A 26,294-nucleotide genomic window follows, 5' to 3' on the forward strand; every position below is an offset into this window, starting at 1 on the left:
GTTTCTAATTCAGTTTGTGTCTTAACGTGTTGATATTTTTGCATGTGTTTAATTTGCATTTTTCCCCTTTCCTTATCTTGTTCTGAACTGCTGTGAGTCCTGGTCTGGGAAGAAAAGAAGGCTTTTAAAAATAAATCAGTTGTGGGGGGGGAGTTCTTCTTTCATCTTTGATGTGTCTCACTCTTATCCTTCTTTGGAGCTAAGCTCTCAGCCAGCATGGGTTGTTGGAGAAAGAAAGTATATCAACAGCTCAGAAGTCTTTTTTTGGTGGAATTCAAGGTGTCGGGAATCCAAGAGAAGTTATAAATGTGATGGAAATAGCAATTAGGTGGATGCTCGTTGGAGTGTGTATAAGTATCCTTCAGAACCAAAGGCTTGATGTGTCCTATAAACTCAATTAGACTGAATTTATTGAACCTCAGGTGTGGTACAACCATTGTGCTTTCCTCTCTTTCTCCTTTCAGAATGAACCTCTTTTGTCAGGGCTCTTAATGAGAATTTTCTGCGTGTCTGAATCCATGGTACGGTATCATAGCTACGCTACTTCAAGGATGTGCCTGCTGTCTATATATAGAACTTAGACTGACTCATTCAATCTATTCTATATCGGTTCTGTCTGCAAACCATTAATCTCCTTTGTTCATGTTGCTTTTGCTAGAATTCACTTTTTTATGTTTGCATAGACGGGGCTGGCTCTACCGTGAGGTAGAGTTGGAAGGCAAACTCTTGCTTGGCTCGGATTTGCTCGTAAAAATGACCCTGTCCAGCCATCTCGCCCTCTGTCGTCCCCTTCTCCTCTTGCCTTCACACTTTCCCAACATCAGGGTCTTTTCCAGGGAGTCTTCTCTTCTCATGAGATGGCCAAAGTCTTGGAGCCGCGGCTTCAGGATCTGTCCTTCCAGGGAGCACTCGGGGTTGATTTCCTTCAGAATGGATAGGTTGCAATGTCCCTATTTCCATTTCAATTGTAATGCTAGTAAGTCAAATTTGCACCCATTCCTTGAAATTAACACATGCAAACTAGCACCCTGTTGTTCTGAGTAACTACAGTGGAGCACAGCTAACTCGTTTTCTATTATACCACTCTAATCTACTTAGACACACAAAAGCTTGTGAAAAATAAAAATTAGTTAGTCTTATGGGTGCTACATGGTGCTATTTTTCTGGTATTCAGTAGAATAAATGCTAACAAATTGTTGCAAAGTTACTTACTGGGTATAATAAATAATATTATCTTGTTACCTTTGGACTCCTACTATGGTGCAGTGAATAAAGTGATGAACTCTGGAGGCCTGAGTTCGAATCCTCACTCAGCCACAGAAGCTCACTGGGACAGTAGAATCAGTAAGGCCAGTCCTCAAGTATGTCTCTTATTTTAAAAGCCCTGTCAAGGTTCTTATACGTCAGTTACGACTTGATGGCACATAACAGTAACAGTTATTTTTAAACGGCAGCTTAAGGCATTTTAAAATCATTTCTGTAGGATTTTTCTGCCATTTTCTCATCAGCCTAGGAAGGAAAATATCCTTTAGTATGTATTTTTGTAGACATTTGCAAGACACATGATCAGAATTGGTCTCTGAAGGAACGAGAGAGAGAGAGAGAGAGAAAGAAAGAGAAAGAGAGAGAGAGAGAGAGCTTCTCTTATTTTTTCCAGTGTGTTATCAACAACAGCACAAGGTGTTCACAATGCCTAAGGCGACACATTACTGCAGTGGAAGCAACAAGAACAGTAATGCAACCAACACTAATCTTTTTTTTTTAAATGACACCATTTTAATACATTGATCCCTGTGTGGCTGGAAGTTATTTGGGTCCAGATTTTCTGGTTGCAGTCAAGAGAAGATCGGGCAACTTTAAGGAAATATCGTGGGATCAGGGCCCCATGGCTGTTTCGTCTTGTGAAAAGCTGGTGTCTCATCCATGTGGTGTCGCTTATTTTTTCTCTCTCTCAGCGTTATTAAAAATTTAGCTGCCTCTCCAGCTGAGGCACATTGTCATTTTGAAAGCCACTGTAGCTGTTAATAATTGAAGGCAATTAAAAATGTCTGTTACAAGTCATGTAAGTTTGATAGACTGGTTTTGATGGAACAGCTGAGGATTCCAAGGTTGCCTTTTGCCCCACTAAGGAGGATGCTGGAATTTATTTAGGACAGTTATTATTTATTTGTCTTATTTCTAGGCAGCCTAGATTCAAGGTGGCTACGCATGAAGGATGCTGTTTGGAAGTGAATTTGTTTCCATCAAAACTGTTTTGGAGTCAGTTTTCGTGTGCATATGTACAGGCTGAATTGCAATAGATATGTTTTTTTTTAAAAGGGGGGGGAGCCAGAAGTTACTTTTTTGAAATGCAACTCTTAAGACATTTATTTTCTCCTTGAATATTCTTCAGTCATGCTGCATAATGTAAAGGAAACCTGTCCCCGATGAAACAACCCTAAACCCAGCAGAGTCTGAAAAAGAAAAAGAAAAAAGAAAAACTAAGGGGAAAGATGATCAAAATTTGGATTTTGCATGGCATAGAAGCCGAAGTGCTGGTTTTCAATGGAGGAAGCACCAGGGTCCAAACTGTGTCTTAGCAGATCATTTGCTGCTAAATCTGAGATCTTTTACTGCTCCAAAGATGTGATTCAGGCAGACCTTCATGACTGAGTGATTATACTTGCAAACGAAGTCTCGTAGTTTGGTCCAGAAGACCAGCCGCAATACAGACCAAGCTGATGTGTGAACTGCAGGAGGTGCAAAAAAAAAAAAATCATGCTGTGACAATCACATGTCTTTCAACCCTTGAGGAGCTCCTGCTTCTAATGATGGGTTATCTGTACCCATCTCTCTTCTTTCTCCTCACCTTGCTCAGGAGATTGTTGCTGCCATTCTCCATGCTTCTGTTTTGATATCTTTGGCTGTGTAACATCAATGCTTTTTTAAAAAAAACTTGGCCAAGCAGAAATTTGGCAGCGAGCCACAACTCCAACTGGCCTAAGACATTTTGTCTGGGTGGATCTCACCTGGGCATTTCACCTGTGCAGTTGGGTTTGTGATCAGACTTGGGACCGAATTGCACCCTGGTGTCCATTGGCTCTCATTAGCTTGCATCAGGTAATTCAAACCTTACATGAAACCTGGTAGGATTCTGACCAGGGTTTCCCTTTTCTGCTGCAGGGGCAAATCATCACTCCTTCTCCCTCACTATCCAAGACTTTCTCTCCTCTTGCTAAGCAAGTAATGAGCTTTTTACGTTCCCCGCTTCTTCTGAGCGTTTCTCCGAGACGGATGCAAAATATTAAACAGCTTCTCCAAGAAGGCCTTCATTCTTTTCATGCTTGGGTTCTCCTCCGCCCAAGACATTTCAGATTGCAAGGGCTGAAATGATCTTTCAACTGGACCAAATTCTTAAAGAGATGCACGGAAAACCCGAAGGAATACATGCGCTTTTGTGTGTGGATAAACTCACTGCAGGTGATCTCCCTAAACAGTTGGAAGTAAGCATCTTGTTGTGCTGACAGCTCCCATTCTCCTCGCCCGCCCGCCCCCCGCTAAATGCAGCAGACGGCTGTTGTGCTGTTCTACATCTGCACGGGGCTGTAAATGGATTTGCTAATCTTGAAGTCCTCTCGTTCTTTGAAAATTGGATTTTGGGTCGTAGTGGGAGATGGATTTGGGGTTGCAAGAAGCACAGGGACATGAGGGTTAGAGAGAGGGAGGGAGAGGAAGGTGGTAGCTCATGGGTAAAGGGGGCATCATCTCACTGGTACATGGGCAAGATCCTCGGCCGAGCGGTAAAACACGTGCTTGGCACACAGGAATTTACAGGTTCAATCCTTCATATCGGGGCTAATAATACTAATGCTAGTGCTAATGCTAACAATAAACAATCATCACCACCATCAGTTCATCCATTCTGGCCGTGGTTAAACTGCAGTACTGCAGCAAAAACTCTGCTCATGACCTGAGAGGTTCTATTCCAGGTAGCTGGTTCAAGGTTCACTCAGCCTTCTATCCTTCCGAGCTTGGTGAATTGAGTACCTCGTTCACTGGGGAGGCGAGGTGCAGCAGACAGAATTAAATTGTAAACCGCCCAGAGAATGCTTTAAGCACTATAGGGTGGTATATAAGAAGTGTGCTTTTTTGCTTTTCTTTTCTTCCCGGTAGCCCATCACACTTCCTGATATGGCTTTAACCTTTTTTTGGACTCTGGTGATTCGCTGGGGGCTTCTTCATGTTTCAGAAAGCTGTCTGGCTATTTCTACAAACAGCCGTGTTCAACTTACAGATACAGAGCTTATGTGTCATTTGAGATCTAGTCAATTCTGACTTTAAGGGTGGGTGCAGTAGAATTTCTAAGGTATGTGTGATGTCCAAGAAATAGTTTGTAATTGCCACTCCACGGTGAGTTCCCCCGGCTGAGTGAGAACTTGAACTCAGATCTCCCAAGTCCCAGGCTGATCATCTACCTACTCCACAGCACTGGCTGCTGTAGATGTAGGTAGCCATGCACATTTCCGAAATGGGGAGACGGTTGAGCTGCACCACGTTACATGTGCTCATTGATAGGTCCAGGTGCAACACAAAAAAATCATTTAAAATATATACAGTGGTACCTCGCTAGACAGTTACCCTGCATGACAGTTTTTTCGCTAGACATTGACTTTTTGCGATCGCTATAGCAATTTGCAAAACAGTGATTCCTATGGGGGAATTTCACTGGACAATGTTTGGTCCCTGCTTCACAAACTAATTTTCGCTAGACAACGATTTTGACAGCTCCCTCCGTGCTCGCAAAACGGGTGTTTTTGGGACCTAAGCTTCGCAAGACAGCTATATAAACAGCTGATTGGCAGTTCGTAAAGCAGCTTTCCTATGGCCGATCTTCGCTAGACAACAACGATTCTTCCCCATTGGAACACATTAAACAGGTTTCAATGCATTCCAATGGGGAAATGCTTTTCGCTAGACGATGATTTTGCTAAACAGCGATTTCAGTGGAATGGATTATCATCGTCTAGCGAGGCACCACTGTAGATGAGATTACAATGCTTCTTACTTGAACGGGAAAGACAAACTGGGTGACTTGGGGACCGATTGGCCATGTGCTTATCATCGTGGATGGGCAGCTTCAAGGTTCCTGATCAACCTCTTTAAGACGGTCCTTCACCGTATTAAATCGTAGCTGGAATGGAGAGTCCAAGGGAGGGCGACTTCAAAATGAGCGTTTTCACTCTAAGGAAGCCAGGCCAGGCTTCCTAGTTTCATCTTGTTTGATGCTGGGACGGAGGTTGTTTCATCCCCCGCAAGCAGGCAGGCAGGCAGGCAGGCAGGAAGAGAGGCCTCAGAGACCCATTGGCCTCCCCCCCCAAGGAGTCAGTGGTAGAACGCAACCCCCGGGATATCAACGCTGAGAAAGAAAGGCAGGCATAGAGGATTTGGATTTGCAAATACAATGGACTTTGTCTCTGGCCATTGTGGATGCAATTGGGTTAGGAACTGCAGCGCTGTAATTAATTACATTTGGAGAGGTTTCTGTTGTGCTTCTGCTGGTGGAGGATAATTGGGTTTGGCCATGATTACTGTGGGTAACCAGATTGCAATTTTAATGTTGCTATTGGCTCAAGAGCAGGAAATGGGAGTATAGATTTTTCAATTACCAGCAGCCAGGGAGCTGGTCCTAGAGGGGCAGAATTTTCTGAAGCATTTGATTTGGCACCTGGGCTAAGATTTATTCCTCCCAATCTTTATTCTCTCTCGCTCTTTTTTTCTTCCCACTTGAGTTTGAAGCTTTTGTTCTGGGAACAGCAAAAAGGGTCCCTTTGGGACTCATTTGTCAAACAATTAGATGGGTGGACCAGGGTGGAAGGGAGGGAAGGATCCCGCCCTCGCTTTTAACGGTGTGTGGGAGGTAGAGAGGATGAACTTTCTGTGCCTTAGCATCTTAGTTCCAAGAAAGAAAGTGGAGAGGAACTTGGTTCCTTTCCTTTGAGTTACAAGGAAAATGAGCAAAACAGAAGAAATGCCATGTTAGTAGATAGGTAGGTAGGTAGGTTTCATTTACAATGGTGCCTCGCTAGGCAGTTACCCCGCATGACAGTTTTTTCGCTAGCCATTGACTTTTTGCGATCACTATAGCGATTCACAAAACAGTGATTCCTATGGGGGAATTTCGCTGGACAATGTTTGGTCCCTGCTTCGCAAACCAATTTTCGTTAGACGACGATTTTGACCACTCCCTCCGCGCTTGCAAAACGGGTGTTTTTGGGACCTAAGCTTCACAAGACAGCGATTTAAACAGCTGATCGGCGGCTCGCAAAGCGGCTTTCCTATGGCCGATCTTCGCTAGACAATGACAATTCTTCCCCATTGGAACGCATTAAACAGGTGTCAATGCATTCCAATGAGGAAATGCTTTTCGCTAGACGATGATTTCACTAAACAGCGATTTCAGTGGAGCAGATTATCATCGTCTAGTGAGGCACCACTGTAATTCATGCTAAAACCAGCTGGATAGCTCAAGATGGCTGGATAGCTCAGTGGTTTGGAATCTGGCTGTGGAGCCAGAGGTTGGGAGTTTGATGCCCTATTGTATCTCCTGCCTGTGTGGCCTTGGGCGAGCTGCACATTTACAGGGTGCCCTGTAGAAGAAGGGAATGGTCAACCGCTTTTGAGTATTCTCTACCTGCAAAACCCTGAAAAGAGTTGTCATAAATCAGAATTGACTTGATGGCATATGATAGTTATTACAAAACCAGCTTACGGTCAACTTCCTGGGCAGGTGGATACAACGTCTGTTCAACCCAATGGGTTTGCTATTTATGCCCTGTGAAAGTGATGCTTACATACATAGAATAAAAGCATAAATAATCCCAGAACCCCCCCCCAAAAAAGAGGAGACACACCTGCTGTGTCTCTGTGATAAACTGCCCCACCTCATTTTCTTCTTCCAGCTAGTCTCCTTCACTAGCATTCATTCCATCCTCTGCATGTTGGCTGTATAAGAAAGGGTTCGCCAAGACGGCTGACAGATGGTGGAGGCTCTCTCTCCGTCTTCTGACTGATCAGCCTACAAAATGTTGGAGGACAACAAGAAAGACAAGGGAAGGGGACGGGACTTCAAGGTATCTCCTTTTCTCTTGAGTTTTCCACGTGGCTAGTTATTTCTGGACAGGACGAAGATGCTCCACGTTGCTTTGTTTTCAGTTGGCCCACCAGGGGCTGAGTGTAGATGAGGCCACTTCAGAGCACACACACACCCAGTCCTCTTTCTTAATGGTGATCTTTAATTTTTTGAGGTTGTGTAGCCCTTCAAACAATGGTTGTTTCCATGAAATGGGAAACTGCTTCCTAACGATTATTATATCCAGAAAATCTTAGAAAGGGTTGCCGGAAGTCAACATGACTTGACTGCACACAACTAGTATTGTTATGACTCAGACGCAGAACAGTCTTTGAAAAATAGTCCCTCCTAGCTCTGTAATTCTAAGATGCTGATGTTGTTGATGATGATGCTGATGATGAAGGAAGCCACTAGATTCTGGAAGTGGAAAAGAATAATTTATAATACTTATTTTGGATTGTGGCTAGAAGGAATCGCAATAAATGTGATCCTGTGGAAGATTACATTTTAAGGCCGCTTCATTGCTTCCAATTTAATAGGTATTTCTGGTCCCTCATAAAACACGCACCTTATTAATGGACAAAGTCAATGTGACTCATGACTTTATCATATTCCCTCCTAAGTCCACAAAGTTGATTTATTCCAATACTCGGGGGGAATAAAGGTGAACAAAATAGCTATAGAGTTAGAAAATGGAGCATGCCGTTCGCCTGGCCTAAAATGCTTGATGGTCCCCCTTCTCTGCATTTCCATGTGATGAAGCAGGTTACTCATGAGTAGGAAGAAGCCATAGGATGAAACGAGGAACTCTTTAATTACAGAGCAATCTCCCCCTTGCTGGTGCCATCATCACCCTTCCATAGATATAACTTGCACAACAAGATGTTAGCTGTAGCATGTAATTGGCAACTGGCAGACACAGAGCGACTAAGACCGGCGGCATTGAAAATGGATTTGAAACACTCCTTGAATCTTGGGCTGTGCTTATGGCCACTCAAATCTATCCCCGTATACATCCGCCACTCTCTGTGAATCTGGCATATGAAGAGTTAGACTTAGTTAACACACAGCTTCCTTAGCAGGTGGAATAACCCAGTGATTTTACTCGAAGGAGCTGGCTGGATAGCTTAGTGTGTTTGATCTCTGACCACAGAGCCAGAGGCTGGGAGTTCGATTCCCCCACTGTGCCTCCAGGGAGAAGAGCCAACCTATGTAGCCTTGGGCAAGCTGCACAGTCCCGGGGCTCCCCCTAGAGGAAGGGAAGGGTAAACCAATTCTGTGAATTCCTCCCTGGAATTTCCTGGAAAGGACTGCCCTTAAGTCAGACTCAAGTGTACATCATCATCATCATCATCATCATCATCATCATCATCATCATCATCATCATCATCATCATCATCATCATCATCATCCTTCTTCTTCTTCTTCTTCTTCTTCTTCTTCTTCTTATTCTTATTCTTATTATTATTATTATTATTATTATTAATTCACTCTAAGGATCCTACAGCATGGAATAATCTTACCATGAGATAAAGAGAATAAATATTTTTTTAAAAAAAAATTAAGAAGGAACCCTTCCCCTCTTGCTTCTCTGTTTTTTTTCCCCATGCTGATCAGAGAAACCTGCATTTCTAAAGCAATGAGGGGGCAACATAGTAGAGAAAAAGGTCAGTCCTGTTTGTTTTTAGCAGTATGATTCTTAAATTGGCAACGGCCTGAAAGATATTTTGGTCCTTCTTGAATAAATGTAGGTATCTGAGTTGTCAAATCAGCTGGGAACGAGTTTGTGATTGTTTTCTACAGGGAGAGCCATAATGCATGAGAGACTAGGAAAAGCAGCATTTTAATCTGTTCAATTTTAATATACAGTGGTTTTGGGTAGATGTCGTCTCTCCCTCCCTCCCTCCCTTTTTGTTCAAACATGACATCTTATATTCATACTGTTTTCCCGGCTTGACTGGCAAGACGCCGTTTTATCATTTATGACAAGGCTTAATTTAATCTGTTTTATGGATTTCCTTTCTCGTTTTTGGGCGTAATTTGCCTCTTTATGCCGATCATGATTAGCTTGATGGCCGAGAAGGGGAGAAGTCCCCAGAACGAATGACCTTCTTTCATTTGGGGATTGCCAAAGCTTTATGGGCGATTTACATAACAAAGCGCCATAGTCATGTCCCCCACCCCACCCCACATCTCTGGTAGCAGGAGCGCATTATCCATGCATCAATGCACCATGCAAGCTTAACCCTGGGCTTACCTGTTTAAGCAGAGGCGGGCAACACAGAGCTAGTGGCCTTGTTTGTTTCCAAAGGATCCTTGCCATATTGACCTGCTTTGCCAGCTTTTGCCTGGATTTTGACGCCATTTATTGGGATTCGTTCCAGTTGGACCAGAAACCAGGGCACTCCCTTTCAAGGGCTGCTATTCCCCCTTTTGAAGGGGCCCTCCATGTAAAGGGCTGTGGGCTCCGTGTCCAAATTTGCCCATCCACCACGAGCTACAGGAAGTGCCCCAGACCCCTGATCGCACTGTCCCCTTCTTGAGTGCAAGGCATTGCAATGGTGTATAAATGAATTGCGTTTCAAGAAAGGATTTAAAATCCTGTTTCTTACTTTGCATCTGTACATATAGCGCAGTGGTTTAGGTCTCTGGCTGCAGCGCCATGTGGGGAAAAATCCCCAGGGAACTGCCAGTTTGGAAGTTCAATTCCCTTGTGTACCTTCAGAGAGAAGAAGAGCTAGCCGGTATAGCCTTGGGCAAGCGGCACAGCCCCAGGGCACCCCAGAAGAAGGAAAACTAGTTTTCTACCCGGAAAACCCTAAAAAGGGTCACCGTTAAATCGGGGGGGGGGGGAAGAGTCTCCGTAGATCTGTAGTCTGAAAAAGTAAGTTTTCCAAGCTCTCTGAGTAGGATCCGGTGTGTTCTTGCTTCAGTGAGTAATCTGTGGCCAGCCATGGGTCACTCTGTCTTTAAAAAAATAAGTAAAAACTCTCCCGTGGGCTTAGTTTACATCTTGGATTGACGTGTGTGTTGAAGTGTTTCTCCTCCGCCTCGTCCTCTTCTCTCTCTCTCTCTCTCTCTTTCCTTCTTTTGGAAGACTAGATTTAGATTCAGGAGGACTTCTACGTGAACTCTTATATTCACGGCCATGTGGGCGATTGATTGGAAGCAGTTGTTGCTTCACTCCGTTTGATTGAAATTTCAGGCCTTTTGAGGGTTTCCTAAAGAGAGAGAGAGAGAGAGAGAGAGAGGGCTGTAAAATGTTGAACATTGCTTTCATTTTGCCTGCAAAGAGCCACCACTAATGGCCCCTCTCACACCACACTAACAATTTAGCTTTCTAATGATTTCCAAATCAACAGAGAAAGCTATCTCTTGGCTTTCATTTTCTCTGGTTTGTATAGCCTGTGATTTCTCCAAATTTAGATGCTACGCCCTACGAGACCATTATTATAGCCGTCTCATTGAGCGCCCTTTCTCTCCTCATGAATGACTCTGGTACGTTCATTCTCTGAGTCCAAATTTACAGCCGATGAAACAGCATTGTGTGAGGTGAACTTGTGGGAGAAAAGAAGACAAATGAAACACAGCCGAGGGTCTTGCTTTATTCTGCTGATCTAAATAAAGAGGAAATTGACAGATTTGCCACAAAGCGGGGATAAGAGAGGGAAGTGTTTGATTCCACATTTACCTCATTTTGCTTCTTTCCCCCTCCCTTCTGGAGGCCAGTTTTTGCCCTGAATGGCTAAAAACCGTACTTTCCATAGCCACTGTGATAAACAAACATCGTTTTGCTTAAAGGAGGCAAGCCATGCAAAAGATTTCTAACATAAGGTCTAATCTCCACCCCACCCCGTCCCTTCTCACATATTTGAATATGCCCTTTAGAGGCTCCAGATTTGTCTGTGTTAATGTCTATGGGAGAATGCAGAATATTTTAATGAAGCTGTGCACAGATATTCCATTGAATGGCACGTGACGCTTTATAGTGGCTTTATAGTGGAAGTCTACCAACAAGTGGTGCTGAATTGGAACTCATCTACTAAAACAATCAGAAAATGTCCCTCTGTTCTTTCTGAACTGTCCTTCGCCCTCTGTTTCAAGTGGCTGACCATGTGGAGAGGACAAAGTCGGCTGGCAATTGTCATTCTCTCTCTCTCTCTCTCTCTCTCTCTCTCTTTGCTAAAACTCCTGGGGGGCTGCATTTCACCCGAAGTCAACTGCTTGCTGACTCCTCTTTGAAACACACCGATACACACATTGCTTTTCTCGTCATCTTAGAACTACAGAGCTGGAAAGGACCCGGTGGATCATCGGGTCCAGCCCCATCAAGGAGGCCCAGTGGGGGGGGGGAGGGAATCCATCTCCCAACCTCTGGCTCTGCAGCCAGAGAGATCAACCACTGAGCTATCCAGTCATTTTCATTATTTCCTTCCTCGCTCTGTTTTAAAAAGAAGTTTTCCCCAAAGGAAGATAAATCCTGCAGAAAAGACAACAATAAACTGAAGCAAAAACAGCCCTCTCTGTGAAATAGAGAGAGAAATAGTTAAAGATTACATAAGAGAGATGCAGAAGGAACACTTTAATGCTATTTTCTCTCAAATGCCATTTTGCGTTAGGGAGCAAAACGCGTGGCCTAGTTTCTCTTTGGGGTGAGGAAAGGAAAACAGGAGGTGAGCAGGAATGGTACATGATATATCTATCTGCGGCGTCAGAACTTCCATGAATGTTATGCCAGTTCTCCTAAAGTTGGTTACATATTTTTTGGGTATTCTAGGACGGGCTGTTTTTGTCTGCTTTCAGAACGGAGAGCCAATCCCCATCAGATGGGATTTTGCTTGGGCTTGCATGGGGCAAATATGACACCAGCTCGCTGCTAACAAGCAGCAGAAGCCGTTAATAAACTTTTGGAAAATGGCCAGGAATGGAGGCAATGCCTTTCAGTACCATGGACAGCTCTTGAGTGCTCCCTGCCCTGAATCAAACACCCTGGCTTAATACGTAGGCTGCCTCCAAGAGCACACCACAAGAGTCCCAAGCTCTTCTGCAGAGTGTATGCTAAGTGTACAGCCACCGAGGCATTCCACCCCCATAATTAAATCATGGAATTCATTATCACACATTTGTGGCCGTAGCTCTGGGACCCAGTTGCTTAAAGCCTTAAATTCACCACGGTCCACGAGCGGAAGTAAAAGCAGCCTGATAAAAGCATACAGAGTAATTTAAAATACATTAAAGTTACATGAAAATATGCAAATACTGTACATTAGAAGGCAGAATAAACACACACACAATATCAATCTGTGATGAAGGTACCCCAGCGATGCCTGCCTACTGCTTGGATAACTATTTGGCCTTATGCCTCTGTTGCATTACATGGATGTTGGCTATTTTTTTAAAAGAGTGGTGTAGAAATCTCTTCTTTTGAAGAGAAAAGGATGTGAGCTGGTAGAGAGATCTACCTGATGAGGAACTTAGCAGAGGAGTGATACTGGCTAATGCCATCATAAAAAACAACAACACAGAAAAACAGGAGGCGAGGGACAGTTCCAATTTAATGAACAGCAAAAGAACAAACACAGTTGGGAGGGAAATTTTTCTTATAATGCTCTACACGAAGAGCAAAGAGGAACACATGACATCATCCTGTTATGAAGGCTTCCCTACGTCTCTGAACTGGAAGTTATTTTAGATAGTTTGAGGAAGCCTGAGATTGCTTTTAAAAGGAAAGTATGCAAAGGTGTGAAGGAGAAGAGGTTTGTGGGTTAACCATAGCTCCTTATAATAATCAACGTCAGTGGTAAAGGCAGACAAAGATAGTTCTGAACTGATCTACTAAGAAGAAAAAAAGAAACCTATAAGGGTATCCTGTGATCCCAACGTTTGTAGAAATGAAACAATTAAAAGTGAAAACAATTAAGATAGAAAATAATCATTTTTTGTTCCTAAAAATCAACAAAAATAAGGAAGAGAGGGGGGGGGGAAAAACCTCCAAAATAGTAAGTAGCCACAGAATGTGGAGTGACTTAAAAGGAAATGAGAGAGCGAGATCCCTGGAAGGTTTGAGTAAAAAGCCCATTGTGGATGGACTGGCTAGCTATAATCTGGAATCCATTAGGTGGAGATGATAGAAAGCAACATTTTCTTGCAGGTCTAGTCTCTTGCTAGCTCAGACAAAGTTCTAGATTCAAGGGCAATAGATCTTAAAAGACCAACTTCTGGGAGGCAGCCATGAAGAAGAAATTCCTGCCTACAGTTGTCCATCGTGGGAAGTTGAATCCAAGACTAGAGGAATCCTTACGTTAATCTTGGTATGTTCGTACCATACAATATAGCTCCTTTCAAATGCTTGTCTCTCAGTTTAAGCCCTCCCTTCTCTTCCTCCCTTGAAAAACTTCCTTAAAAATCCCCTTCCTCACTGCCTGGTAGCCCCCGTGTCGTCCACATCATCCCATATCTTATCTTTCTTCATGGAGCAGAATCAGAACGTGGTGTTTTACGCATGCAAAGAAGGAGATTTCTCAGCGTGCCATGGGTCCTTTGACCTCCTTTGATCCCCTGGTTCAGGGATTCCCAACCTTGAGCCCCCAGATGTTCTTGGACAACTCCCACCCCCCAGAAGCCTTCACCATGAACTGATCTGACCAGAATTTCTGGGAGTTATAGTTAAATAACATCTGGGAATCCAAAGTCGGGAATCATTGCTCCAGTCCAATGACTGTATTACTGTTCAAGTTCAAGAGGCTATCTAGTCCAGCTTTCTGCTCATTCTGTCACTTACCCTGTGAGATGACAAGGGATTGGGCAATTGAAGCCCCTGTCTCCCATTCCACAGCAGTTGATACAGAATTGTAGCACTAAGGAGCTGGAGGTGAAACTGAGAATCAATCCGAAAACCCAAACCCAAACCCCACAGAGGCAGGAAACCACATAATCAAGAGGGCGGGTCAAGTGGCCCCTTTAACCTCTGTTTGAGGACTTCCACTGAAAGGAGAGTCCGCCACTCTACGAAACATTCAATTACATTGTCATATAATTATTTCTAATGCTAATAGAAAGCGGAGGCTGAAGAAGACTGTCTCTGATACCCGAAGCAACCTATTGGCGGACCTAATCTCCATAAATTTAACTAATCCACTTTTTAAGAGAAATCAAGTTGGCAAGCATCTTTATGTCCTGCGATGGTGAATTCCATTGTTTAATTGGGACGCTGTATGAGAAAGCCTTTCTTTTTCCTCTGTCTTGAAATCCCCACTGCTCAGCTTCAGGGAATGACTAGAGTTCCAATAGTATGAGAAAGAGAGCATGCACGAATGCATAGGCATGCACATACTTTTCCTGACAGTTAGTAAAATCACCCACAACTGGATCTGGTCCTAGATGTGACACATCCAGACATGTGTGCCTGAAATGAGTTGGAGAAGGAACAGCTTTCCCCATTAATTTTCTTTCCTCCCCCCCCCCCCCAGTAGTGTTATTAAATTAAGCATGCCCTGGAGACTGGTTGCTCAATCAATATTCCCACCCTAAATCCTTAATTCTTTGAGACTGGCAGTTTTATTTTATGTTCAAACTTTCGTTGTTTGTTGTTGTTTAGTCATTAAGTTGTGTCCGACTCTTCGTGACCCCATGGACCAGAGCACGCCAGGCCCTCCTGTCTTCCATTGCCTCCCGGAGTTGGGTCAAATTCATGTTGGTCGCTTCGATGACCCCGTCCAACTGTCTTGTCTTCTGTCCTCCCCTTCTCCTTTTGCCCTCACACTTTCCCATCACCAGGGTCTTTTTAAAACGTAACTTTTCCCTAGGCATTTTCCATCACTCATTTGTTTCCCTTCCTGCAATTAAACTGGAAGAGATGGTTATTGAATTTTAACAATGACTCTAGAATAGAGACTGATCTGACAGTCTTCCATCATACGAGAAATACGACCAGATACTTAGCATGCTGATATCATTTTAGCTCTAAGATTGTGTCTGCTGTCTGGAATTTTTTTTAAAAGTGCAACATGGCTAAAATTGAAAAATGGATGACGGTGGCTGCAGTCTACAAAAGCTCAAAACCTTTTATTCTTTAATGATAATCACGTGCCATCAAGTTGTTTTTGACTTATGATGACTCTTTCCAAGTTTTTCCAGGTAGCGAGTACTCAGAAGTGGTTCCCTATTCCCTCCTTCTGGGGGCGCCATGGGCAGCCTGCCCAAGGCCACACAGGCTGGCTCTTCTTTGGAGATACAGTGGTGCCTCGCTAGACAGTTACCCCGCATGACAGTTTTTTCGCTAGACATTGACTTTTTGCAATCGCTATAGCGATTCGCAAAACAGTGATTCCTATGGGGGAATTTTGCTGGACAATGTTTAGTCCCTGCTTCGCAAACCGATTTTCGCTAGATAACAATTTTGACAGCTCCCTCCGCACTCGCAAAACGGGTGTTTTTGGGCCCTAAGCTTCGCAAGACAGCGATTTAAACAGCTGATCAGCGGTTCGCAAAACGGCTTTCCTATGGCCGATCTTTGCTAGACAACGACGATTCTTCCCCATTGGAACGCATTAAACAGGTTGCAATGTATTCCAATGGGAAAATGCTTTTCACCAGATGATGATTTCGCTAAACAACGATTTCAGTGGCATGGATTATCATCGTCTAGCAAGGTGCCACTGTATACACAGTGGGGAATCGAACTCCAAACTTTTGTCTCTGCAGCCAAGAGACCTAAGCCACTGAGTTATCCCGCCAGCCTTTTTAAGTTCTCATAAAACTGGGTGTTTTCATGCAACGAATCGATACGGCTGGACTTATTCCTAGAAATGATTTCATTCAAACCAATTGAGTAGGTCATGATAATAATTATCTTAGAACTGCACGGCTGGAAGGGGCCCTATGGGAACGCTCAACCTTTGACTCTTCAACTAGAGACCTAAACTGCTGAGATGGCGCAGGACTAAGAGGTTGGCGGACCTTTTTAGAGATTGAGCCGTCAGAGCTTGAATGCTTTGCGTCCCAGATGTCAATGTTTCCATTGATACAGAAACGGCGTTACGTATCCGAGGCAGCGAAGGTCTTTGTTTGCACTGGACGCCTTGTTTCAACTAGAATGGAGTTTCAGGATGTGTAATGTTCCTCAAGCTCTGCCCCCCCCCCAACAGCCTCCAGGGGAGTGATGTCCTTTTTTCCAGGCACTTGCTGGAAAGGTCAACATCAGCAAGCAGCGACAATTAATGTTAATTGAAGGGTGTGCTCACAGTGAGGGAAGAGGAGGGGAGGGAGAGAGGATGGAACCGGACACTGAGGTGCCTTTTTAAGTGGGCCAGATGATCAAGGCTGTTTCCGGAGTAAATTGGAAAATGGTTTCAGCAGCTGCTGATTGACTCTGTGATCTTTAGGGCTGTGGATTTGGAGCTCCACTGACGCCTGGATCCTTCTTGGTAAGTTTTGGGGTCTTCCATTCATCCTGCACTTTCCTCGATCTAATGAGGAGTCTTCTGCCCCCTTTAATATGACAGGTTTCCTTGGATGACTTAGGCCCATAACTCACTTAGGATAGATAGAATCGAGGGAAAAACAACAACCCTAAAGTCCTTTGTTGTTTTTGAATTGTTTTTATACTTGATTTTTAAAATCTTGATGTCTGTTTCTTTTTCAAAGTGACGTTTATATGGTTTTTATTTTTATCTGTTGTGAGCCTGCTGTGGTCTGGTTTTCCTTGCTGTGCCTCGGAGCAGAAGTTACAAAGCGTTGGTATGAAACTTTTTTTTTTTGAAAAGTCGAGAGGAAGGTAGAAAACAAGAAAAAGCAGGCCGCCTACATCCTTTAAAAATGTGCATATGTATGTATTTATCCCTCTTCTGGTTTATTTGCTTTTGCCAGCTGCTCTTGTGCTCCCAAACCTATAATGGGAAGGGAGAGAATGCCGTTTATGTTCCCTTAACACTTTTTCTCCGCAAAAGCGGCTTGCGTATTAAAATAAAACGGTGTCGTTTTGTGTAGGAGTTTGTATAATTGGGAAGAAAGAATAGTGATTCAGACCCCATTCTCTCTCTTTCTCTCTACCACCCCTCTCCTTCCTCTCCTCTGTGTGTGTATGCGTGTGTTTTTAAGCATCTTTACGTCTCGGTGTTTTAAAACAACTTTGATTAATAAAATATTACCCCGGATCCTCGCAGCGTGCTCATTAAGAAAAGGGCAAGCTGCGAGCCTTTATCCCTAGGTGTGTAATTGTGAGCGTATCAGCAAGAAAAATATTAGAGCCATATTTAATCAGTGCAAAGCCGAGAATCTACGGCGGCTCTCTTTCTGAATCCAGATTTAAGGTATCCATGCCCCAGCCTTAGGGAGTTCGGATGGCTATATCAAGCTCTTGCCTTCTCCTGCTCCTTTCCCAAAGGGGTGTCTTCCCTACCTGAGAAATGGCACCTGACTTTATGGGAGATATGTAACCACAGAACTGTAGACAGAGGAGGAATCCCGAGAGTTATCAGCTCCCTTTTGTCCTTGCAGAAACCAACTGCTAAAGCATCCCGGGCTTTACCAGTCCATTTCAGGGCACAATTCAAAGTGCCGGCTCCTACCTATGAAGTCCTAAATAGGATCGGTCTTATCTCTCCCAAGGACCGCCTCTCCCTTTATGAGCCTGCTTGGGTGTCAAGATCATCAGGAGAGACCCTTTCTCTTGGTCCCACCCTCTTCATAAGAGAGGGCCTTCTCTGTGGCTGCTCCCAGACTTTGGAACTCCCTCCCACTGGAGGCCAGCCTGGCCCCACCTTTGTTGTCCTTCTTCAAGCAGGCAAAGACCTTTGTCTTCAGGCAAGCTTTCCCTCGGTGACTGGTTTCCCCAGTGGGTATTTTTTAAAAAAAATAGATTGTTGTGTCTTAACTGCTTTGAAAGTGTTTTTGATATTGCTTTTATTTACTATCTTTTAGAGTGGCATTTGTAATGATGTAAGCCACCTTGGGTCCTTCTTAAGGAGAAAGGCAAGATAAGACATATTTTGAATAAATAAAATAAATGAGCCCATGCTTCAACTTCTCCCGTGAAAGAGGGGGCTTCCAGTTTCCGAGGCAGTCCCTTCCATGGTCGAGCAGCTCACAAACTGAGATCACAAAGTTGCCCCTAATGCTTGTTCTAAAGGACGTAATGAGTACACTCACATTTTCTCATACTTAGCAAAAGGGTGTCTGGAGATGTCAGGGAGGGGGGAAAAAGAGGTCAATGTTTACAAGAATTCCTGCTCCTTTGTGAGAGTGAAAAGGTCAAGCGTTTTTCTGTGCTCAAAAAACACCATGTATTTCTTGTGTGTGGGGGGGAAGCTTGCGTTTGGCATTTAAAAAACCTTGGCACTTTGTTCAAAATGGGAGGGAAAATATTTTAGCAGAGTGTACAGGTTTTTAGAAAAGAAAAAAAAAGGTAGATGTGTTTTCCCCTGCCTAACGTTCTTGACAGGCAAAACATGCTCAAGAATGCTCACGGCTTCTGCCGATAGGGAGAAATTTTTGGTCCTCACCTATGAGAACGTGAAGATGCACATTGCTAGGGAAATTCTTAAGGAGATCTCAAAATGTCAGGGAGATTTTGAACCTGGTGATTCAGGTCCCTTAGAGCTGCGAAACATGCGCTTGTTCTAGTCCCATGGGCCAGCCCTTCAAATATTTGAAGATATCAATCGTATCTCCTCTCGATCTCCTTTCCCCCAAGGCTAAACCTGGCACTGGCTTAACTTCTTTTTATGTTTTTTTTTCCCGAAAGGAGACAATAAAAAGCAACAAAAAAAAAATACCCTAATGGTTTTCTATTGGGCCATAAGCCACTGTAGAGGAAATAACCAGCACAAAGACAAGAGACCACTTGTTTTAGTTTAGTTTGATTTGATGCATTCCCCCCCCCCTTTCTCTGAAGCACCTTAGAAGTTCTTGAGTGGACACATGGAGCCAGGTAGGGAAGCATACTAAGAGCAGTGGCAAGACCAGGAAAGGAAAGGTCCACATATCGTCTCAAGAGAGGCATACATAGGCAGGATTCCCACCATCTCAGAGTACCCTAGGAAAACATCCTGTGTCCAATAACAATAACTGTGTGCAGGGATGAACACGAATCAGAAAAATGGCGATTTGCTGTGATTTGTGATTTATTGAGACTGACGAATCACAAATTACAAATTTACAATTTTTTCCCTTAACAAACTGACAAATCGAGTTGTCAGTTTGTTTTTGCCTTTAAAGCCCTGTAAAATGACACTCCCCCCCAAGCACCTAGAGACACAACATTTGCAGGAAATGTCCTCAGATTCTTTTCTAGAGGCCCTGCAAGTTTGGTGAAGTCTGGGTTTCAGAGGCCCGAGTTATGTACCCCCAATGAGGGGTCCCCAGGAAAGTTTCCCCCAGGCATCTAGAGACACTGAAGTCACAGTGAGGCTTCTACTGACTCTCTTCTACAGTCTCTCCATTTTTGGTGAACTTTGGGTTTCTGTTATCCAGGTTATATACACACAAAGTGGATCCCCACAGAAAAATGCAGTTGGCTTGGGGAAAACTCAATCTTCACCAAACTTGGAGGGACTGTAGAGGAAAGTCATGGGAAGCTTCTCTGTGATTTTGGTGTCTCCAGGTGTCTGAGGGAATCTTTTCTGTGGGGGGGGTTGCTCCTTGTGGGTCTAAAACTCTGACATCTAAAACCCAATCTACACTACACTTGGAGGGATTGTAGAGAGAGACAGAGAAAGCATTGCTGAAAGCTTGATGTTTCTAGGTGCCTTGGGGGCTGTTTTATAGCCAAACAAATCAATGAATAAAAAAAAATTGTTGATTTGTGATTTGTCAGGGCATTGATTCGTATGATTACAAATCAACAAATTGGTGATTTTGGAACAAATTTGGTAATTTGTTTTTTTTTTTAATTTGTGTCCATTTCTAATTGTGTGTCATCAAGTCAATCCTAGCAACTGTTCCCAGTCTTTTAGGTAGAGAGTACTCAGAAATGGTTTCCATTTCCCTTCTCTTGGGCGTGCCCTGGGATTGCCCAAGGCCACATAGGCTGGGGCTTTACTCTCAGAAGGCACAGTGGGGGATTGAACCCTGAACCTCTCTCTCTACAGCCAGATACCTAAACCACTGAGCTATCCAGCTAATAATAATTGCATGCCATCAAAGTCAATTCCGTGATCCTTTTCAGAGTTTTCTAGGTAGAAAATACTCAGAAGTGGTTTATCATTCCCATCCTTTGGGGGCATCCAGGGACTGTGCAGCTTGCCCAAGGCTACCCAGGCTGGCTCTAATCGCAGGAGGCACAGCGGGGAAGCGAACTCCCAACCCCTGGTTCTTCAGCCAGACACCTGAACCACTGAGTTATCCATCCAAATATATGGCCTAAACCTCTTCCAACCCTGTAAAAGATAGATTTGTCTGTCACACCTATTTTACGGAGTCATTTCAAGCTCGATTTTTATTCTTTCCACTTTTAATGCTCCTCGAATCTGTGCCACAGGCCGGCTCTTCTTCACCTGCCGGGCCACGTTGCCATGACGACAGCTGATCTTTCCCCACACACACACGCACACCCCGTTTGTTCACCCACACGACTCTCCTTTGCGCATTGCAATAAGGCAGACGGTTTGGGGAACTCTTCGTGAATACTGACTTTCTTAATTAAGATGTTAACTATCAGCACGAGGAAAGGAGGTGGGAACGGATCAGTATTCAATCAAAGCCAACATACGAGCCTGGTTATCCGGCCAGCCTTTGTGGTTTTTTTTGCAGAAGGGATGTGAATGCCCATGTCCGTGTCTGTGACATCTTGGGGACTTATTTTTAGAGCTGTATCTCCTTCAGGTCCACCTGGTAGCTGTTTCCTGGACAAGGTGGTTTCCAGTTAGCACCCTGCTCCCACCACGTTGGTTACTGGGAACAAGAAATCCCCTCTCCCATGGTGTGAGAGAATAGCTCCCCATAGTGGGGTAGAAGATAAACAGCAAGAACAGACTGGGAGCAATGGGTGGCTGTGGATTGGAATGCCTCCCCTGAATATATTTAGAGATAGAAATGTGCCAATACATATGGAACTCGGTTTTCCCCTGGCTTGGGTGAATTTAGACTGACAGCTTTACCTTATAATGACCCACTTAGTCCACAAATGCTCTTAATCATCATCATCATCATCATCATCATCATCATCATCATCATCATCATCATCATCATCATCATCCTGTGCCATCAAGTCAGTTCTGACTTATGGTGACCTTTTTCAGGGTTTTCTTGCTTGAGAGTACTCAAATGTGGTTGACCCTTCCTTTCCTCTAGGGAAGATGGGACAGTGCAACTTGCCCAAGGCTACCCAGGCTGGCTCTTCTCCCAGGAGGCACACAATGGGGGTATCGAACTCCCAACCTCGGGCTCCACAGCCAGATGCCTAGTCCACTGCCAGCTTAGGTGTCTAAAATAAATATCCCTCTGTTCACTTGCTACATCGTCAGGTGACGTAAGAGAGTGGGGGGTCATTCCAGGCAAGCCGGAGACACTGGGTGGGGTGTTGCACTCATGACATTGTCAGGCGGTGGCATAGATGGAGCAAGTCTCACAGACCGGTGGAGTCTGTAGGCTGCTACTGAGAACAAGAGGGGCGGCAGGCCTCCCTTTCGTACTTTTTTTTCCCAGCGGCTGCTTTGTTCGTAGGCGGTAAACTGTCTCCAGATTGATCTTTCATATAAAGATTTAAAACAACAACAACCCACCCTTGAAACTTTGCTTGTTCTTGATGAAATCAGTTGTCGTGACTTAGATCGACAGCTAGTCGAGAAACTGCAGTCCCCTGAAAGGAGACTTGTTTCCTGTGCAGAAACAAAGACACAAAGCAATTTTTCCCCCTCCCATCAAGATCTCTGCACAAATGTCTGTCTTTTCGCTTCGTGAAGAAAAAAAACAGATGCACAAGAACCATCGAAAGGCTGGCTGATTGGTCAAAAAGAGGCAAAACATCCATCTAGTGCTTCTGGTTTGTAAATGTTCACGAAACAAGGCTTTGTTTGTTGTTGTTTAGTTGTTTAATTGTGTCCGACTCTTCATGACCCCATGGACCAGAGCACGCCAGGCCCTCCTGTCTTCCACTGCCTCCCAGAGTCGGGTCAAATTCATGTTGGTCGCTTTGATGACACTGTCCAACCATCTCATCCTCTGTCATCCCCTTCTCCTCTTGCCTTCACACTTTCCCAACATCAGGGTCTTCTCCAGGGAGTCTTCTCTCTTCTCATGAGAGGCCAAAGTATTGGAGCCTCGGCTTCAGGATCTGTCCTTCCAGGGAGCACTCGGGGTTGATTTCCTTCAGAACGGATAGGTTTGTTCGCCAGGGTAAAGCGGAATCTGTATTATGATGAACAGCTCTGAGAAGCCCAGGTAATGTTCTTCAGAACCATATTTACGTATAAGGTTTGGTTTTCTCTCTTCACCAGTGACCCGTTTCCCTTATAGAGGAAATTCTCAGCTTCCTAAAGACCTTACAGCACCTCCACTGGCTGCCAGTCTGTTTCTGGGCACTATTCAAAGAGCTATAAAGCCCTGAAAGGCTTGGATTCAAGGTACCTCAAAGACCACATCTCCCATTATGAGGCAGCTCAAATGTTAAGATCACCTGGGGAGCCCTTTCTCTTGGTCCCACCAACCCCACAGCTGCATTTGGTAGGGACCCAGGAGAGGGCCTTCTCTGCGGCTGTTCCGAGCCTTTGGAATTCCTTCCCACTGGAGGCCAGACTGGCCCCATCTTTGCAGTCCTTCCAAAAATAGCCAAAATTCTCTTTCTCTTCAGGCAAGCTTTTCCTCAGTGACTTTCTGCCTGAACATTTTTTTTAAATGGACTGTTGTGCTTTTTTAACAGACTGTTGTGCACATGGATGTGTGTTTTTTTGTATTGCTTTTACTCACCAGTTCCTGGAGTGGTTTGTTTGATCCTCTTTAGCATTTGTATGCTTAATGTTGTTAGCTTTAAATATTGTATTTTAATGACGTAAATCACCTTGGACCCTTTCTAACGAGAAAGCTGGGGGTAAAAATAAACAAGCAAGCAAACAAACAATGGAGCTACGAAGTTCACATTGTCTCAGATATTTTAAAATAGAACCCTTTCAACAGGCACATTGACAATTGGATTAGTGGCTGAGGGGAGTCCCCAAGGTGCTATTTTTAACTGCAAGGAACGTTAATGCTTTTATTTTCTTTAAAATAGAATGAGACACAGCTCCAGACTCCCGTGCGCTTCCTTTCCTTGAGACGTTTCCCACTGGAATCGGAAGTGGCTTGAGAGAATGTGATGGTTATTATTATTATTTACTGTGTTGAATCATTTGTCTTAGCATTAACCAGTTGGTCACTTTTTTTAGATCGAAGTATCTTATGCTGAAGGTGGAAAATAATTTTATCGGAAATGATCATCCCCATAAAAGTAATTTTTTTGAGGCTTGTAGGAAGAAGAAATGTAACTTATGGCAAGAATTATTTGCAAAGTTAATGATTTGTTTTGGTGATCTAAGTGCAGTGTTGTAACGTAACAGTGGGAGGATTCAGGGGGTGATAGCAAAGATGGTAATAGGGTTATGGACTACCTACACATGAATTGTACCTGTTTTAATTGTGAAAGCTTTTGGGGGAGGGGTAGCAGACAGCCATCATCATTATCACCATCACCATTTTAGAACCCCAGAGTGAGAAGGGATCATGTATAGATCATCAAGTCCAACTCCTGTCAAAATGGGCTTTTTAAAAACACCCGTCTATTAACCAGTGTGGGATTTCTGTTCCCCATCCTTGAATCCTCAAGGTGGGCAAGTTTGTGGGGTTTTGTGGTGTGTGTTTTTTTTATTTGACAGAGATTACCTGGGGAATCCTGGAACCTCAAATTTGCATGCCTCACCTTGGTATAATGTAGCGAGTTAAAAAGTTAATAAAAAGATCGACCGATTCTCCGGCTACCAATATAGCAGGCAGTGCCAAGCAATTTAAATATGAAAAGATGAGGAACACCGTGTGCCGTTTCTTTTAAATAGACTTCTCAGATTTAATCTTCTGCTCCTGCGCGTTAATTACCTGAAAGTGAATTCTCCGTGGTCTTTGTTACTTGCAGTTCCTTTCATGTTCCTATAAAACCCACTGCGGTTTTATAGACCCGCTTCAGGTCTTCCACCGAGAGGACCATTAAATAGGGAAAAGTCCCTTGTCCTGAAGAGAACTTTGGTGCCCTTTAAAAAGACATTCTAAAGATTTGTTATGAATAAGGAACAGCTGCCAAAGGGGAGGGAGAATGCAAGTTTCTAGTCCTTATGAATATGGAGAAGATGCAGGAAGAAAATTACCATAGGTTGGGAACGCTGTGGAAATCCCACTGTGGATATTTTTGACCTGTAAGGATGGCAGGATCAGACTGAGGTAAGCTGAGATCCTAAGCTGAGACCAATTACCCTCTAAACAGTTATCCTAACAATTACATAAAACCTGAGATATAAGTTAAGTTTATTTATTTATATGTTTCTTTTTTTTTTTAAATAGAGCTTCTTCATAATGTGATTCCAAAAAGTGGGGAATTCATCATCCTCACCCTCATCTTAGAATTGCAGAGCTGGAAAGGGACCCATTGAATCCAGTCCCTTTCAAGGAGGCCCCCAATGGGGGAATCGAACTCTCAACTCTGGCTCCGCAGCCTGGGATCTAAACCACTGAGCCATCCATCCAGTCAGCCGCAGATGCTTTGATGTTCTGTAATATTTCGAGCGACGCCTGAGCAGGCAAATTTGTGCGAACCTTAGCAGACCCGATGGGGAATGGGGTGAAGGGAGCGCCAAGGGTGAGTGGGCGTCATCTCCAGTTCTGCTCTCCAGTTGGTCTCCCCATCTAGAGAATGCCTCGAGATGTTGGTTGGCACCATGAGACCCAATAATCCTAATTTTAAGGGACAGCAGGAAGCGAGCGCTGTGAAATCCTGGTGCAAGGGGAGGGGGAAGGGGGTGTATACAAATCACTGGACAGGCAGTAGAGCTGAGTGAGTGTAGAAGGGCTCAAAAATCAAAGCTTATAAAATGGCTAGTGTATCTTCTCTCTCCCCCCCCACCCTTTTGGCCTGATTAAAGCACACACTGCATAATTTTACAACCCGGCAACGCATGGGGTATTGGGGTTTTTTTGTGTTTTTTTTGGTCTTCCGATACAAAAAAAAAATTGATGCATGAGCTAACTGGAACACAAGACAACAGATGCTTATCTCCAGGCGATGGAGAACCTTGTTGTACAGACAGCGGTGTCAGATTGCGTTAAATCTACCGAAACCATCTTCCCCACTGCGATTTTTAGTCCATTCCCCCCCCTTTTCAACTTTTCATCGGCCTCATACCCGTCGAGAAAGAGTGTCGTCGTCGTTGCTTTTTGCCGGTGTCCCGTTTGTTTCCGAGCTCCGAAGGCCGTCCCGCGCGCTCTCTTGTCGGCAAAGATGCAAATCATCTATAAGGTAACTTCCCCCTCCCAGCTGCTCCCAAAAAAATAGCATTTGCTCTTAAAATGAGATCCTGTTTGTTTTTTTTCTGCAAGATTGCTTCAAATGGCAAGCCAGTATAAGCCACCCAGTGCTATCTTGGCCGCCTATTAAGTTGGAACAGAGCAAACTGGGGATGAGTGAATAGTAATTGCTACATCCCACAGATATTAAAGGGCTCGCTTATTAAAACTATATAGTTTTTTTTTGGTGGGGGGGATTTGGACTTGATCTCTGGCTGTTTTCCTTGCCGACTTTGCCTAATGTTGGTTGCATTCATTGGGAGAATCTTCTTTTTCCCCCCTCAAGGAACTATGTTTTAGAGCTTTGTTCTAACGCCGATTCCAAAAATATTCTGAACACAGAACGATGAGCCCCATCTGTACGAGATGAATGCCCGTGCCATTTGTATTTCTTTCCAAATCAAAGGTAACTTCTCACTGGCGAAAATGTCAGATCTGAGTTTCGTTAGGGAAAGTTAACGAGCCCCAGTCGCTTTCTCCTCTTCTGGTGCTTTCGAATCCTGCCGACGCTAACAAGCTCGGTGGTGTTAAGAGCACATGGTTCCCTATCCTGCGTGGGATTTTATTTTTAAATGAAACCCGTCTTGCTTCGCGAGTGTTTTATCTCCGGTTTGTTGCTGATGTTTTATTTTAAGGGTTTGGAAACAGGCTTCCAGCGCCTGGGTCT

General features: G+C 44.0%; 1 protein-coding gene across 6 annotated transcripts in view; it reads left to right on the top strand.

Moving 5' to 3' along the window:
• RIMBP2 (RIMS binding protein 2) overlaps positions 1-26,294 on the top strand; it is a 146,380-nt gene that overhangs the window by 58,722 nt on the left and 61,364 nt on the right. Inside the window, exon 1 of one of the 6 annotated variants that reach the window (XM_078381726.1) lies at positions 16,399-16,533. The exons of the other annotated variants lie outside the window; for them this stretch is intronic. The gene's annotated coding sequence lies outside the window, so the exon portion shown is untranslated. Of the gene's footprint in view, positions 1-16,398; positions 16,534-26,294 lie in introns of those variants that run through there. 6 annotated transcript variants of the gene reach the window in all.

The sequence above is a fragment of the Pogona vitticeps genome, chromosome 14, assembly GCF_051106095.1.
Source record: "Pogona vitticeps strain Pit_001003342236 chromosome 14, PviZW2.1, whole genome shotgun sequence".
NCBI classification, from domain to species: Eukaryota; Metazoa; Chordata; class Lepidosauria; order Squamata; family Agamidae; genus Pogona; species Pogona vitticeps.